Source organism: Chiloscyllium plagiosum, unplaced genomic scaffold (assembly GCF_037043375.1).
Source record: "Chiloscyllium plagiosum isolate Xiang-an unplaced genomic scaffold, Cpla_swu_hap1 HiC_scaffold_32, whole genome shotgun sequence".
Classification (NCBI taxonomy): domain Eukaryota; kingdom Metazoa; phylum Chordata; class Chondrichthyes; order Orectolobiformes; family Hemiscylliidae; genus Chiloscyllium; species Chiloscyllium plagiosum.
The window spans coordinates 6,379,591-6,394,511 of record NW_028270170.1 but is presented as its reverse complement, the minus strand read 5'-3'; positions in this window follow the sequence as shown (position 1 = coordinate 6,394,511).

The following is a 14,921-nucleotide window of genomic DNA, read 5'->3' as shown; positions in this document are numbered from 1 at the left end:
CTGAAAAATCACACAACACCTGGTTTATTTGGAAGTACTAGCTTTCGGAGGTTTATTTCCAAATAAACCTGTTGGACTATAACCTGGTGTTGTGTGATTTTTAACTTTGTACAGCCCAGTCCAACACCGGCACCTCCAAACCATTATCGAGGTTGAGATTGAGGTGATGTCATGTAACACATTCTCCTCTTTACAAAGCACACATTCCAGGCAGATGTTTAGTTTTTTAAAATAAGTACTATTATTTTCCTGCAATTTTCTTTCTTCGCAATATTCTCCTTGTTTTCAGGGTGATCTGCACACAACTGCGTGACATGCAGTTTGGGAAGGTGGAATGACGTTACTTAATTAATTGTTTTCACTGTTTCAGTATGACCCATCAAACACCACCAGGACAGTGACAGCACGGGGGTTAGATACAGAGTAGTACAGAGTAAACAGAGATACAGGGCGCATGCTCACTCTCTCGCGCATGCACACACAGTAAAGTCCTTCACTGCATAACATATCACGGAATTTTACTGTCCAGAAACAGACCATTTGAAGTTTATGATTTACATGAATTTCCTTCCGACTCACTATTGTAACCCTACTAATAATTCCTTATATTCCTTTGTTCCTCATGTATTTATTTAGTTTAGGGCGCATGGTATTGGGGGCAAAGTACTGACTTGAATTGAAAATTGGTTGGCTGACAGGAAACAAAGAGTAGTGATAAACGACTCCCTTTTGGAATGGCAGGCAGTGACCAGTGGGGTACCGCAGGGATCAGTGCTGGGAGCGCAGCTTTTTACAATATATATTAATGATATAGAAGATGGTATTAATAGTAACATTAGCAAATTTGCTGATGATACCGAGCTGGTGGCTGGGTGAAATGTGAGGAGGATGTTAGGAGATTACAGGGTGACCTGGACAGGTTAGGTGAGTGGACAGATGCATGGCAGATGCAGTTTAATGTGGATAAATGTATGGTTATCCACTTTGGTGGCAAGAACAGAAAGGCAGATTACCTAAATGGAGTCAAGTTAGGTAAAGGGGCAGTACAAAGAGATCTGGGTGTTCTTGTACACCAGTCAATGAAGAATTGACGTTTCGGGCATAAGCCCGAAACATCGATTCTCCTGCTCCTTGGATGCTGCCTGACCTGCTGCGCTTTTCCAGCAACACATTTTTCAGCTCTGATCTCCAGCATCTGCAGTCCTCACTTTCACCAGTCAATGAAGGCAAGCATGCAGGTACAGCAGGTAGTGAAGAAAGCTAATAGCATGCTGGCCTTCATAACAAGAGGGATTGAGTATAGAAGCAAAGAGGTTATTCTGCAGCTGTACAGGGCCCTGGTGAGACCACACCTGGAATATTGTGTGCAGTTCTGGACTCCAAATTTGAGGAAAGACATTCTGGCTACTGAGGAAGTGCAGCGTAGGTTCACGAGGTCAATTCCTGGAATGGCGGGACTATCTTATGTTGAAAGATTGGAGCAACTGGGCTTGTATACCCTTGAGTTGAGAAGACAGAGAGGGGATCTGATTGAGACATATAAGATTATTAAAGGATTGGACACTCCGGAGGCAGGAAACATGTTTCCGCTGATGGGTGAGTGCCGAACCAGAGGACACAGCTTAAAAACAAGGGGTAGGCCATTTAGGGCAGAGATGAGGAGAAACGTCTTCACCCAGAGAGTGATGGGTGTGTGGAATGCTCTGCCCCAGAAGGTAGTGGAGGCCCAGTCTCTGGATTCGTTTAAGAAAGAGTTGGATAGAGCTCTCAAAGATAGTGGAATCAAGGATTATGGAGATAAAGCAGGAACAGGATACTGATTGAGGATGATCAGCCATGATCATAATGAATGGTGGTGCAGGCTCGAAGGGCAGAATGGCCTACTCCTGCACCTATTGTGTATTGTCTATTGTCTATGAATCTATGCCATTCATCTCAAGTACTCTTTTGGTAATGAATTTCTGAGTAAAGTTTCTTCCTGATTTTTTTTATTCGATTCGTTTGTTACTCTCTTAGATACATGGCCTAGATTTGGAATTTCCCATATTTGAAACATCTTCTCAATGACGGCAAGGCAAGTATTTATTTCTCGTGTAACTGTGCTTCAGAAAGCTGAACTACTGTTGTCCAGGCGCTGAAAATTAGGGACCAACAATGACTAAAGGACAGACATCTATTTCCGCATCAATATCGTGACCTGAGGTGGTGCTGCACCTTTTTGTCCTTTTTCTTCCAAGGAGAGGGGCCTGCAGGTTTGGAAGGGGCAGTCAGTAAAGCCTTGGCAAGCTACTGCAGAACATCTTCTAGATGGTGCATTCCAGATCCACAGTCCACCAATGGTGAAAGAAATGAAGTTTTAATTTGGTGGAAGGGGTGTCCATCAATTTTAACAGGACAGTAAGACAGAACTGTGGGATTCTAGTGAGCGGAAAAGATTTGTAGCATCAGTTACCCACATCATGGCTCTGCAATCTCAATCAATTAGGAACTGAGTCAAAGGCGGAGGGAGAATGTCATCAGGACAGGAGAAAGCCACCTCTGGCCCTTCAAGTGATCAGCTATGTTACAATAAAAGCCCATAACTGGAGCAGACAGGGGAAAAGAAATGAAATGAACATGGAAGAGATCATTTGCATTTATATAGTACCGTTTGGACATCACAAAATACTTTGCAGATAATTAAGTCGTTTTGAATTGTAGACACTGTTATCATGTAGGAAATGTGGCAGTTAATTTATACACGGCAAGTCCATGAGCAGTAATGAGATAAGTGATTAGTTTTAATGTATGATGTCAGTTAAAAGATAATTTTCAGCAGGACACCATAGAGAGCACTTCAGCTTTTTTTTTGAAATAGTGCTTTTATACCCATCTCAGAGGGCAGATGAGGTCTCGGTTTAATCTCTCATCTAGGGACAGCGCCACTGACAGTGTAGCACTGTCTCAGTTCTGCAGGGCAATGTCAGTCAATATTGTGAGTTCTAATATTCTAGAGTGGAACTTGAACCCATAATCTTGTGACTGAGAAGTGGGAATACTTCCTAGTGTCACACCTTCAATTGAATTGAATTGAATTGAATTGAATTTATTGTCACGTGTACCGAGACACAGTGAAAAGCTTTGTCTTGTGAGCAACACAGGGCAGATCACATAGTTAAGTCGCATAGATAAGTAAATAATAGGTAAACAGCAGCAAAAACAAAAACACAGGTACGGGCGAGTGTTAAGAGTTTGTGAGTCCATTCAGTATTCTAGCAACAGTATGGTAGAAACTGTTACGAAACTGGCTGGTGCGTGTGTTTAGGCTTCTTTACCTTCTCCCTGATGGTAGAGGTTGTAAAAAAACATTGCCAGGGTGGGATGGATCTTTGAGAATGCTGGTGGCCTTTCCTTGACAGTGGGCCTGGTAGATGAATTCTATCGATGTTTCTATAGATTCTATAGATTCAATAAATTTTGTCCATCTTTCCCCTGTAATCTATCACCTTCTTTGTGTTGAAGTGTTTGGATGATGCTGATTTAGGAGTCATTTTAACCTCACAAATGGTTTGAAAATTAAAAGCAAGTCGAAAGCTTCATAATATTGGACAAACCTGAAACCACTGCTTCCGGTCCAAATGAATACGGGATGAGGGACAGATATACAGCCCATCTCTAGGAGCCATTTGGTTGGTCATTTAAACCTTTCAAGGAGCTTGCGTAACAATCCTCCTGTATTTATTTCGAGTTGGTTGAGTTTTCTGAACTTCTTCTTACCTGCTGTGTTAAAGGAAGTTGGAACTGTGAGGTAAATACCTTTACAGCATTTCTTGGTGGCCAGGAGAAGATGGGGAGTGTCTCTTAAAAGCTCCCCACAAACTCATCCCTGCCTACTTGCTATGTCTCTACCATCTCCCTTGGCTGCGATTGATTGCTCCCTGCAATCTTTTCCTTTCACTCCAGGCAATCATAGTCCCCTGCTCCCTGTGACCTTGACCTGCAGCTTCACCCAGTTGACAAGCCGGCAGTTTGTCAATCAAACAAACTGTTAGAAGGAAAACTGGAGAAACATATTTGACTCACCTGCTCTCGTGAAGATGTGCAGGATGATCTGGGAATCCATACCTTCAGGTTTTTCTGTCCAAACTCTGAACTCTCAAACCTCACTCTGAATGTGAGCTTGATCCTTTAGAGTCCACTGATGAAACCTTCAAACACTGTCTGTCTGCAGTGTCTCTGAGAACCACAAGGTGGCTCATAAGTATTTTCACTGTAATCAGCAGAGTGATGAACAAAATTCAAGTTAAATTCCAAGACATAAATTGATGAGGGGAACACAAGTAGATATTAATAAACTTGCAGGATGGCTGACAAATTAATTTCAATATAGAAATAAGAGCAGTTGTGTACTTTGGTAGGAAGAACAAAGAGGCCACATGCTCTGGGAAAATAAATACAGTGGAGAAGTAATGTGTTCCTGCAATAGACATACACAAATCATCAAAAGGAAAGAGGCAGGTTAATAAAGTCATAAAAATAACAAAACTTCACAGTTCATTTCTAGATGGATAGAACTGAAAAATATGAACCTGTGAGACCTGTGTAGTGATTGTAATGAGGTCATCTCGGTGGATCTCGTGGAATATGAGTTCCCTGATTGGGGCTGATAATCTCATTCAAACAGGGAGTCCAGGCTGACAGATATGAAGAGGAGTGTCAGAGGTTCTGTTTACTCTGAGAGCTGGCTCTGATGAATCTGGCTCAGTGTCAAGGCCTGTGTGGAGTTATTTCACTTTATAAAACCAGATTAGACCACAGCCAAGAATAACATGCACAGCAGATGGTGGTAATGTGGGAAACTGTGAAGTTGTTAACTTTGGCAGGTAGAATCAACAAAGCAGAGTATAACTAAATGGAAGACGACCAAAGAAGTCTAAAACATGCCAAGCTCAAAGGCACAAGAAAAAGTATGTAGAACAACACAGAATAAAGAAGACTAATTGGATGCAATTCCTTATTGTGAGAAGAATTGAACAACAAAGTAAGGATTTTATGTTTTAGTTAAACAGACATCGGTGAGATCACAACTCAAACATTCTGTGTAGCTTTGCTGTATTTATTTAGGAGGGTATAAAGGCATTAGAGGCAATTCAGAGGAGGTTTATCGATGCTTGGGATGAGTGGATTGTCTTATGAGGTAAAGTTGGACAGACCGAGCTTGTCCAGTTTAGAAAAGTAAGGGGTGACTGGATTGAAGTGTATAAAATTCTGAATGCTCTTCACAAAGTTGACATGGAGATAATGCTTCCTCTTGAGGGGAGTCCAGACTGGAGGTACAGTTTTAAAATTAGGGGTCACCAGAGGTGGTGGTGAGCTGACTTCCTGTACTGCTGTGATGTGGAGGTGCCGATGTTGGACTGGGGTGGACAAAGTTAAAAATCACACAACTCCAGATTATAATCCAATAGGTTTATTTGAAATCACAAGCTTTCAAAGGGCTACTCCTTCATCAGGGAGCTAGTGGGGCAGGCACATAGGACACAGACTTTATAGTAAAAGATCAAAGTGTCATACAACAGATGCGATGTATTAGACAAACCTACAGGGCTATTTAGTATTTAATCACTTAGAATGGGGATGCAGGTTTCAATTCATTAATAGGTAAATCCCAGAATTTCTTTGAAGTCACAGTAGGTAGATAACAATGCAGTTAGGAAGGGAATGTCTAGAAACAAGGAAACAGACCATTTGATCCAACTCATCCATGCTGACCAGATATCTTAAATTAATCTAATTCCATTTGGCAGCACTTGGTACATATTCCTCTGAGTTGAAAGTGTGTTGCTAGAAAAGCACAGCAGCTCAGGTAGCATCCGAGGAGCAGCAAAATCGACATTTCGGGCATAAGCCCTTCATCAGGAATGAGGGCTCCATGACATAAACCTGTATAGAGAGACAGGAAATGGTGCAAAGATCTACGTGGATGATACCACACTGAGAGGTCATTTCTGGCAGGAAATATTTAATGAACTAGTTATGAAGGAGAATCATACTGGACCTGAAACATTAACTATGTTTCTCTCTCCACAGATGCTCCAGACCTGTTGAGTTTCTCCAGCAATTTCTATTTTTATTTCAGTTCTCTGGCATCTAGAGAACTTTTGTAATATTTAAATGACTGTTGTTTTCTTCAGAGAACAGAGCGAGAGGAGATCTCACAGGGGTCTTTAAAGTGTGAAAGAATTTGGTAAAGTAGACATAGAGAAGACTTTTCAATGCTTAAGGGAGACCAAAACAAGGGTCCATAAATACTAGAGTCATAACTAAACCCTTACTGAATTCATGACAAATATCCTTATCGAGTGATTGGTGAGAACATGGAACTTGATATCACAGAAGTACTTGAGGTGACTGGCTTCAATTCAATTAAGGCCAAGTTGGATAAATACATATGGGTAAAAGGTAGAAGAATTTGCCAATTATACGAACTGAAGTTAGATAGGAGGAGAGTTGAGTGAGACATAAACATGTGCATGGATCTGATGGGCTGAATGGCCTACTCCTATGCTGTAACTGGATATTATGTTTTCCATTATTCACACAGGGAATAATTGTGAGGGTGCAGTTTGAACAATAGAGATAGTTTCTGCTCTGGATCCCATGCAGAGCAGGGATTAAGGGAGTCATTAAGGGCGTAGTCTCACTGTTGACTACTGCAGCTCGTGCAGTTAGTGACCAATGTTCTTTCGCCTCTCCAACATCAGGGGCCCTTAGCTGTGCCTTTGGAAGAAGGGATTGGGAATCTAGGTTGGCACTGGGCTCCACGCAATGGGTTTTTAATTATTTAGAGGTTGAGGTAGAGGGGAACTGCTGAATATTCTGGAATAAGGCCCCACTCACCACTATTTTAGGGATGTTCACTCATGAATAAATATTGGCCAGAACATCTGGATGATGGCAGGAGGGGGTGTGGGGTTTAGAGTCACACCTAAAAGACATCTCTGACAATGCAGCACTCCCTCTGTATTATACTGCAATGTCAGCCTGACTCAGTTATGAACAAGCTCCAGGCTGAACCATGGGCATTTGTCAGAAATACATGCTTCCCTTGTTTAAACTGGGTTTAATTTCTTAAATCTCTTTTTCCTTTTACTTTATTTTCCTACAACGAACCAATTCTCATCATGTTACAAGTTGTTTGTCAACTATTCAGGATTAGAATTAGTCATTTGTTAACTATTCAGAATTAGAATTAGATCAAAATTTCTTGTTTGCTCCCAAAAACAAAAAGCCAAGTTGCTGTTCTTTCTCCTCCACCCAAGCAATCATTCATTTATCAACTTCATCCAAACAAACTTCAACAGAAAACTTTTATTCAAAGCATACGTTTACACAAACCGATTACATTATTTAAGTTCGACAGCAGTATTTGTTAGTGATAAAGCCTGTGTTTACTAATTAATATTATTTGCTGTTATCATTGATTGTTTAACAAGTTAGTGCACAGCTGTCTGTTAAACTGTGATTTGTAAATCAGAATGAATTCCACTTTAGTCATTGGTCTGGATCACATTACCCTCATTTGTGCAATGATCTGAGTCACAAAATTCATCTGCAACCTCATTTCTGAAAATGTTTCGCATTTCCATTGCTTAAAATTTCCTGTGTAATTTTGTGGCCCAGTCAGTAGCACTTTCACATCTGGGCCAGACAATTGGGTGTTCAAAGTCCTCTCCAGAGATTTGAGCATATAATCCAGTCTGGTATTCAGTGCAGTACTGAGGAAGTGCTACATGGTTAGTGGAGCCATTTTTCAGCTGAATCTGCAAATTAAGACCTTATTCTGTCTGTCCTCTCACATGGATATAAATAATCCTAGAGCACAGAAAAGGAGATCTCTTCCCGCTGTCCTAATTAGTATTTATCCATCAACCAACAGCATGGAAAAACTGAACTGGTCATTAACACATTGTTGTTTGTGGATACTTCTGCTGTGTTCTGAAACAAAAAACAGAAATTGCTGCAAAACCTCAGCTGAAGAGTCACCAGACTCTAAATGTTAACTCTGTTTTCCACCAGATGCTGCCAGACTTGCTGAGCTTCTCCAGTATTTTCTGTTTTCATTCCAGCTCTCCATCATCCACAGTTGTTTTATTATGCTGTGTTCAAATTTACTGCTGTATTTCCTTCATTATGACATTGAGCATACTTGAAAAATACTTAATTGGCATTAAACCCCTTTGGAACATCTTCAGGAAACAAAATAATTTTTTTTAATATATGGGTAGAATCTATAGGGGCTTGGACAATGTGGGCTGTGCAGGAAATCATATGAGAGTCCAGTCAGGCCGATCTCCCAACTAAGTTCTGGGTGTAAAGGCAAGATTCATGCAAGGCAGCAGCAAGTAGCCATTGAAGGGGGATTATTAACCGCAGATCTAACCTCATTAATATGCATGATTTGGAAATGCTGGTGTTGGACTGGAGTGTAACACCAGGTTATAGTCCAACAGGTTTAATTGGAAGCACACTAGCTTTCGGAGTGCCGCTCCTTCATCATGTGGATGTCATTAATATGCAGCTGTCTGGTGTACCACCTGTGGTAAGCGAACTGGCCACAAAGGATTCCCAACAGAGAAGTCAGAGCGGGCACCTGGGGACTTCAGCTCACCACTTGGTCCCAGGGAACTCAATGCTGGACACCAGGCACCAATGTCTCAGGAGAGGCACCAGTCACATGCAACCCACATCCACAGACATTGGCATCCAACACGTGCCAGCCTCTAAAGACTCTGCTGATACATCACTGACTCACTTACAGCACACTTCTGCACTGCACATTGGAACACAAACCTATTTCAGAATGTTGCAGCAAGGACACAATGCTTACATGGACAAGCAGCCAGTTCATAGCCTGGACTATGCTGACCTGTTCGCTTGCTCTCGTAATGCCTACTCACTCTGAGAATACTTGAATGCTCACATCATCCCTGCCTTGCTTTGGCCTTAACTTGCCATGCCTTGCTTTTAGTACCTTGTCCCTCAGCCAAAGATACTATGCTTACAGTACTGTTGCATTGCCATTCTGTTTAGCACAGACACAAAACCAGGAAGGCTGTCAGAAGTCCTCAGTTAAGTCAACAGATATCTTTTGGTCAGGAGATCCCAGCATAGTAAGTAAAGTGCAGGCTCCGATAAGAGTCCAGGCACTTGGACACGGTTAGTCCATGCTTGAGGCAGTTGGAGTAACGATTTTCACGTAAAGGGTAAGGAACCAAATGTCAAGCACTCATCACCTCCCTTGACCCTTTCTGCCGTTTTGGGAGCTACTTTCCTCCTAGAGTGAGAGACAAGCAAGTATTCCAGCAGATGAAAGTAGGGGAATAGAGTTGTTACAGAGTTGTGAGGTGTCAGAGAGAAGGTGGTGGCACTAACACTGGGCAAGTGGTGAAGGTAATTTAAACTTGTTCCTACATTGCTGGGCATTCCTCCAAGGTAGTAATCATGCAGCAGGCTGGCATGGTCTGGTGTTTTGGCAGTCCTCTGCCAATCTTTGGATAAGATGATATCCGGGCTCTTCACCATTCCATCCAGCAGGACCTCCAGATCCTGCCTGCATTGTGGGATGCCAGTTTCCCCTGCCTGCCATGTCCGGGGCCAAATGTCAACAACCACGCTCCACGCGGTCAGTACTGTGGGTACACAACAGTCGTTTAAAGATGGTGCTGGCATACAAATTTTGGTCCATTTTGTGATTTCCTGGCCGTAGCAAATTCTCCAGGAATGGTGAATGGTAGAATGGAGCTAGAATCAGATGATAAGAGTGCCATTGGAGCAGGGTTGTTAGTTAATGAGATGAGCTCAGTTATATAGTGAGAAAGCTTGTGGAGAGAAACTCTTCATGAAACTTGAGAAATCTGAAACTCAGCCAAAAAATGTCTCGCCCCAAGTGTTTATTTTCACTAACTGAGAAGGCGATTTCCCTTCCTAATTTAGCATGTCAAAAGAGCCTTCACACCGCACTCCAGTGTTGGGCAGGGGATGGGAAACAAATGGATAGTTCTTTTAGAAAGAAGATAGAGGCTAGGGGGCCTGAGGGGTTTGGACAAAGTACATATGGAAAAGCTATTTCCTTTTATGACAGAAATTAGGACTGGGGGTCACTGTTTAAGCATGAGGGGTCTCCCATTCAAGGCAGAGGTAAGGTAGATAGCTTCCTGATAAGAGCTGAAAATGTGTTGCTGGAAAAGCGCAGCAGGTCAGGCAGCATCCAAGGAACAGGAGAATCGACATTTCGGGCATAAGCCCTTCTTCAGGAAAGCAAGAGGGTAAATGGTCATTGGCGGGGGGGGTGGAGAGGTGACAAGAATGTGGAGTAATCAGATCAATTATGATCCTATTGAATGGTGGATTAGGCTCAAGGGACTGAGTGATCTACTCCTGCTCCTAATGAATATGACTGTATGTTAGTAAATGGCCTTCTTCACACTGTAAAGTTCTACAACTGTTTTTCATCTCCAGTCATCAAGCCGTCCCTCAGAATAACTTATTAACACTTCAAATCACTATAGTAACCGGACTGATTCCAGGCTGCTGGCTTACAATTGAGAAGCAATACAGAGTGCAGCTTTGAGAATTAACCTTTTTCCTGCCAAATCTAGGAATACAGGAGTAGTAAGTCAAAAGGACCCATCACAGGCAAAAAAATCATTTCCACATTCATTCCAAATAAGACTTCGCTCATCAGCCAGATAAGGTAACATTTGAGCCAATGAGCCTTTACAGACGGCTGTTACATAGCTAAGCAACATGTTTGAGGTCCTGGGTTTTGGAAGAACATAAAAATCAGCTGTACAAACTGAGAAAGCAGAGTGCAAGAGCAGGGAGCAAATTTCTATTCAGGATGAAAGTAGCAATGGAGAAGCTCAGACCACCCAAACTGGATCTATTGGCGAATAGAGATGAGCAAATGGTGATTGAAAGTCTATCAATGATGGACGACTCCAATTTTGGTGCTACGTGTGATGACAACAAAGCTCAAAGATGGTTCCTCTCTCTGGTCTGTGGCTAAAGACTTAATTTGGATATTAAAATCTGAATGAGGGAACACTTCGAGGTCTTGTACATGAAAAATACAATAAATTGGAATCATTATTGGATTACTTTAACTTACTTTACCCTTGTAATATTAGATTCAATGGCAAAATGTTAACTGTCACGCGTGCATGCATGCAGTATTACTTCACAGTACTAAGCAAGGCAACCAGTTACTATAGTGATTTGAAATGTTAATAAGTTGTTCTGAGAAGGGTTGATATGTATAATCTTAAACATCTGGTGCTTTTGTGAGAAGATGACTCTTTGTGACAGCTGATGCTGTAGAAGTTGTTCTACTCTATTTACACAGCAGGGGGCTTGGCTGGGCAGAAACTTGGCAAATATCCCAGTCGCACATCAAAGGGCAGGCTCACACCTTAGGATGGCAATTTTGATTGACAGCCTTGTACTTCAAAATGTAAGGGACCAGTGTAGCTAAAACAGGCCTTTCTCTCCTCTCTGTCAGGGTACAGCATGATTACAGGAAGAGGATATCTGGATTTTAAAATCTGAATCAATTAAATTTAAGTAATTGAAATAGAAAGGAGAATAATTGTGCATTTAACAAACCCACAGAGTGTAGAAGAAGAAGTTATTCTCAAGGTGAAAACTGGCTCCAGTTCATTTATGCATTGGATGTAAGTAGATCAGTTACTGGTGTGAAGCTATAGGTTGTTCTACCTTGCCCTTAGTAAAGAGTGAATTACTTTGAGCCAAATGACGTTGCTCAATTGAAATTGCACAGTGTCAATTCTTTGTGGGTTACAGTAGAATGTAAACAAATATTGGCTCAAATATTTGATCAGTCACGGAGGCAGCAGCAGCAATGGCATTGGTGTCCAGAGTCCAGAGCATGGCAACAGCTGGCGCCCATGGGACTTTAACAGTCAGTGGAGGAGCAGCTGATGAGTCCCTATGGCATTCGGTGATGAATGGCTGGTACAATTGCAACATTTAAAAGGCATTGGATGGGTATATGAACAGAAAGGGTTTGGAGGGATATGGGCCGGGTGCTGGCAGGTGGGACTAGATTTGGTTGGGATATCTGGTCGGCATGGAGGTGTTGGACCAAAGGGTCTGCTTCCGTAATGTACATCTCTATGACTGTATGATTCTATGGCTGTGAGTCCGGATGGTGTTTGGGGATAAAGTGGCTGTGAGTCCGGATGGTGTTTGGGAATGGAGTGGCTGTGAGTCCGGGTGGTGTTTGGGAATGGAGCGGCTGTGAGTCCAGATGGTGTTTAGGGATGGAGTGTCTGTGAGTCCAGGTGGTATTTGGGGATGGAGCAGCTGTGACTCCGGATGGTGTTTGGGAATGAAGTGGCTGTGAGTCCGGATGGTGTTTGGGAATGGAGTGGCTGTGAGTCCGGGTGGTGTTTGGGAATGGAGCGGCTGTGAGTCCAGATGGTGTTTAGGGATGGAGTGTCTGTGAGTCCAGGTGGTGTTTGGGGATGGAGCAGCTGTGACTCCGGATGGTGTTTGGGAATGAAGTGGCTGTGAGTCCGGATGGTGTTTGTGGATGGAGTGGCTGTGAGTCCGGTTGGTGTTTGGGGATGGAGCGGCTGTGAGTCCAGATGGTGTTTGGGAATGGAGCGGCTGTGAGTCCGGATGGTGTTTGGGGATGGAGTGGCTGTGAGTCCGGATGGTGTTTGGGAATGAAGCAGCTGTGAGTCCGGATGGTGTTTGGGAATGGAGCAGCTGTGAGTCCGGATGGTGTTTGGGAATGAAGTGGCTGTGAGTCCGGATGGTGTTAGGGGATGAAGCGGCTGTGAGTCCGGATGGTGTTTGGGAATGAAGTGGCTATGAGTCCGGATGGTGTTTGGGAATGGAGCGGCTGTGAGTCCGGATGGTGTTTGGGGATGGAGTGGCTGTGAGTCCAGATGGTGTTTGGGAATGAAGCGGCTGTGAGTCCGGGTGGTGTTTGGGAATGAAGCAGCTGTGAGTCCGGATGGTGTTTGGGAATGGAGTGGCTGTGAGTCCGGATGGTGTTTGGGAATGGAGCAGCTGTGAGTCCGGATGGTGTTTGGGAATGGAGTGGCTGTGAGTCCGGATGGTGTTTGGGAATGGAGTGGCTGTGAGTCCGGATGGTGTTTGGGAATGGAGCAGCTGTGAGTCCAGATGGTGTTTGGGAATGGAGCAGCTGTGAGTCCGGATGGTGTTTGGGAATGGAGTGGCTGTGAGTCCGGATGGTGTTTGGGAATGGAGCAGCTGTGAGTCCAGATGGTGTTTGGGAATGGAGCAGCTGTGAGTCTGGAAGGTGTTTGGGAATGAAGCAGCTGTGAGTCCGGATGGTGTTTGGGAATGGAGCAGCTGTGAGTCCGGATGGTGTTTGGGAATGGAGCAGCTGTGAGTCTGGATGGTGTTTGGGAATGAAGCGGCTGTGAGTCCGGATGGTGTTTGGGAATGGAGCAGCTGTGAGTCCGGATGGCAGTGAGCAGTGAGGGGCTCCGCCCAGTGCGGGGGGGGGGGGCGGAGTGTGCTCTTGTGGGGAAACCCCAGTGTGAAGTGAGTGCGGCCCCATGCCTGTAGAAGGACTGTAATGTGGAACTTTTAACTTATTTACTTTTCTATTTTGTACCTAAGATGGCACCGGGAATGGTAATTTTGTTGTTTTCACTGTGCTCCTGCACTTCTGCACATGAGTACATGCGACAATAAATCTAATTCTGATTCTGAAGTTCCCCCCCTGTATTAGTGAGTTTCATACCCTCGCCATCTACAGATAAGGACATTCCTCCTGAATTCCGTGTGTGATCTATTGGAATGCCTTTATGGCCTTTAAATTTAGATTTCATGACAAATGGAAAGAATGTAGAGAATGTCAAGTCCAATTCTAGGGGGACTGGTTACACTAAGCCCAAGAAAATACCGAGCTTGAAACCTCTGCAATTGCTGCAGGCCAGGCAAGGTTTCCTGTGTTGAGACAAATTATTCCACCGTCTCGATTCATGGAAAAAAGAAAAGTTACGAAACAGAAAGAGGCTATAGAGCCTACTGTGTCTGTGCCAGTCAGTGCCTGCAGATCCCCAGTGAAATGTTCAGAACCATCAAATTCTTGAGGGTAGCCTTAGATCTGACTCTGGACTAAGTTTGGCCTCTGTGTAATGCCTGAGAATAGCTGTATATCAATTCAAATGTGGCAATGTAAGTGCATCCTTAACATAATCCCTAATCTATCACCCTAGCAGCAATACAGTGAATTGAGGGAACGATTGACCTCAGTTTTGAAAGCTCTAATTGTGTCAGCATCCACAGGAATTTGGCGAGAGAGCTCCAGATTTTATGACCTAAGTGCTGCCTGATATTTGATTTTGGATGTCCCAGCTCAACTGATGTCCTTTGTTCTAGATTTCCACAGCAAAGGAAGTAATTTCTTTGCATCAAATTTATACAATCATTCCAACATCTTAAACACCTTGATCAGATTACAGCTCAATCTTCTAAACTGAGTGGAATGCAAGCCAGACTTTTCACCCTGTCCTCAAACGTTAACCCCCTACCTCAGGAGTAACAAACAATATTTTGACCACTATGACATAATAATTTGTCCCTAACTATCCTCATCAGAAGCCCTAAAGATGATGACTAAGCATAAATCAAACTAGAAATGGCCATTTCTTCCCTGCTGATGTATAACCTTTAACATTATAGAATATCCCATGATCCTTTACTGCAACATACTCAAAGTTTGGCCCTGAGATAGTAGGAACGTGGTCAAAGATGTATGTTTTAAGTAGGATTTTAAAAGAGGACAGTGAGGCGCCATGGTTTAGGGAGAGAATTCTAGAGGTTCAGGCCCAGGTGTACCTTATATTTGACAGCAGCTAATGTAAGGCACAGTTGCC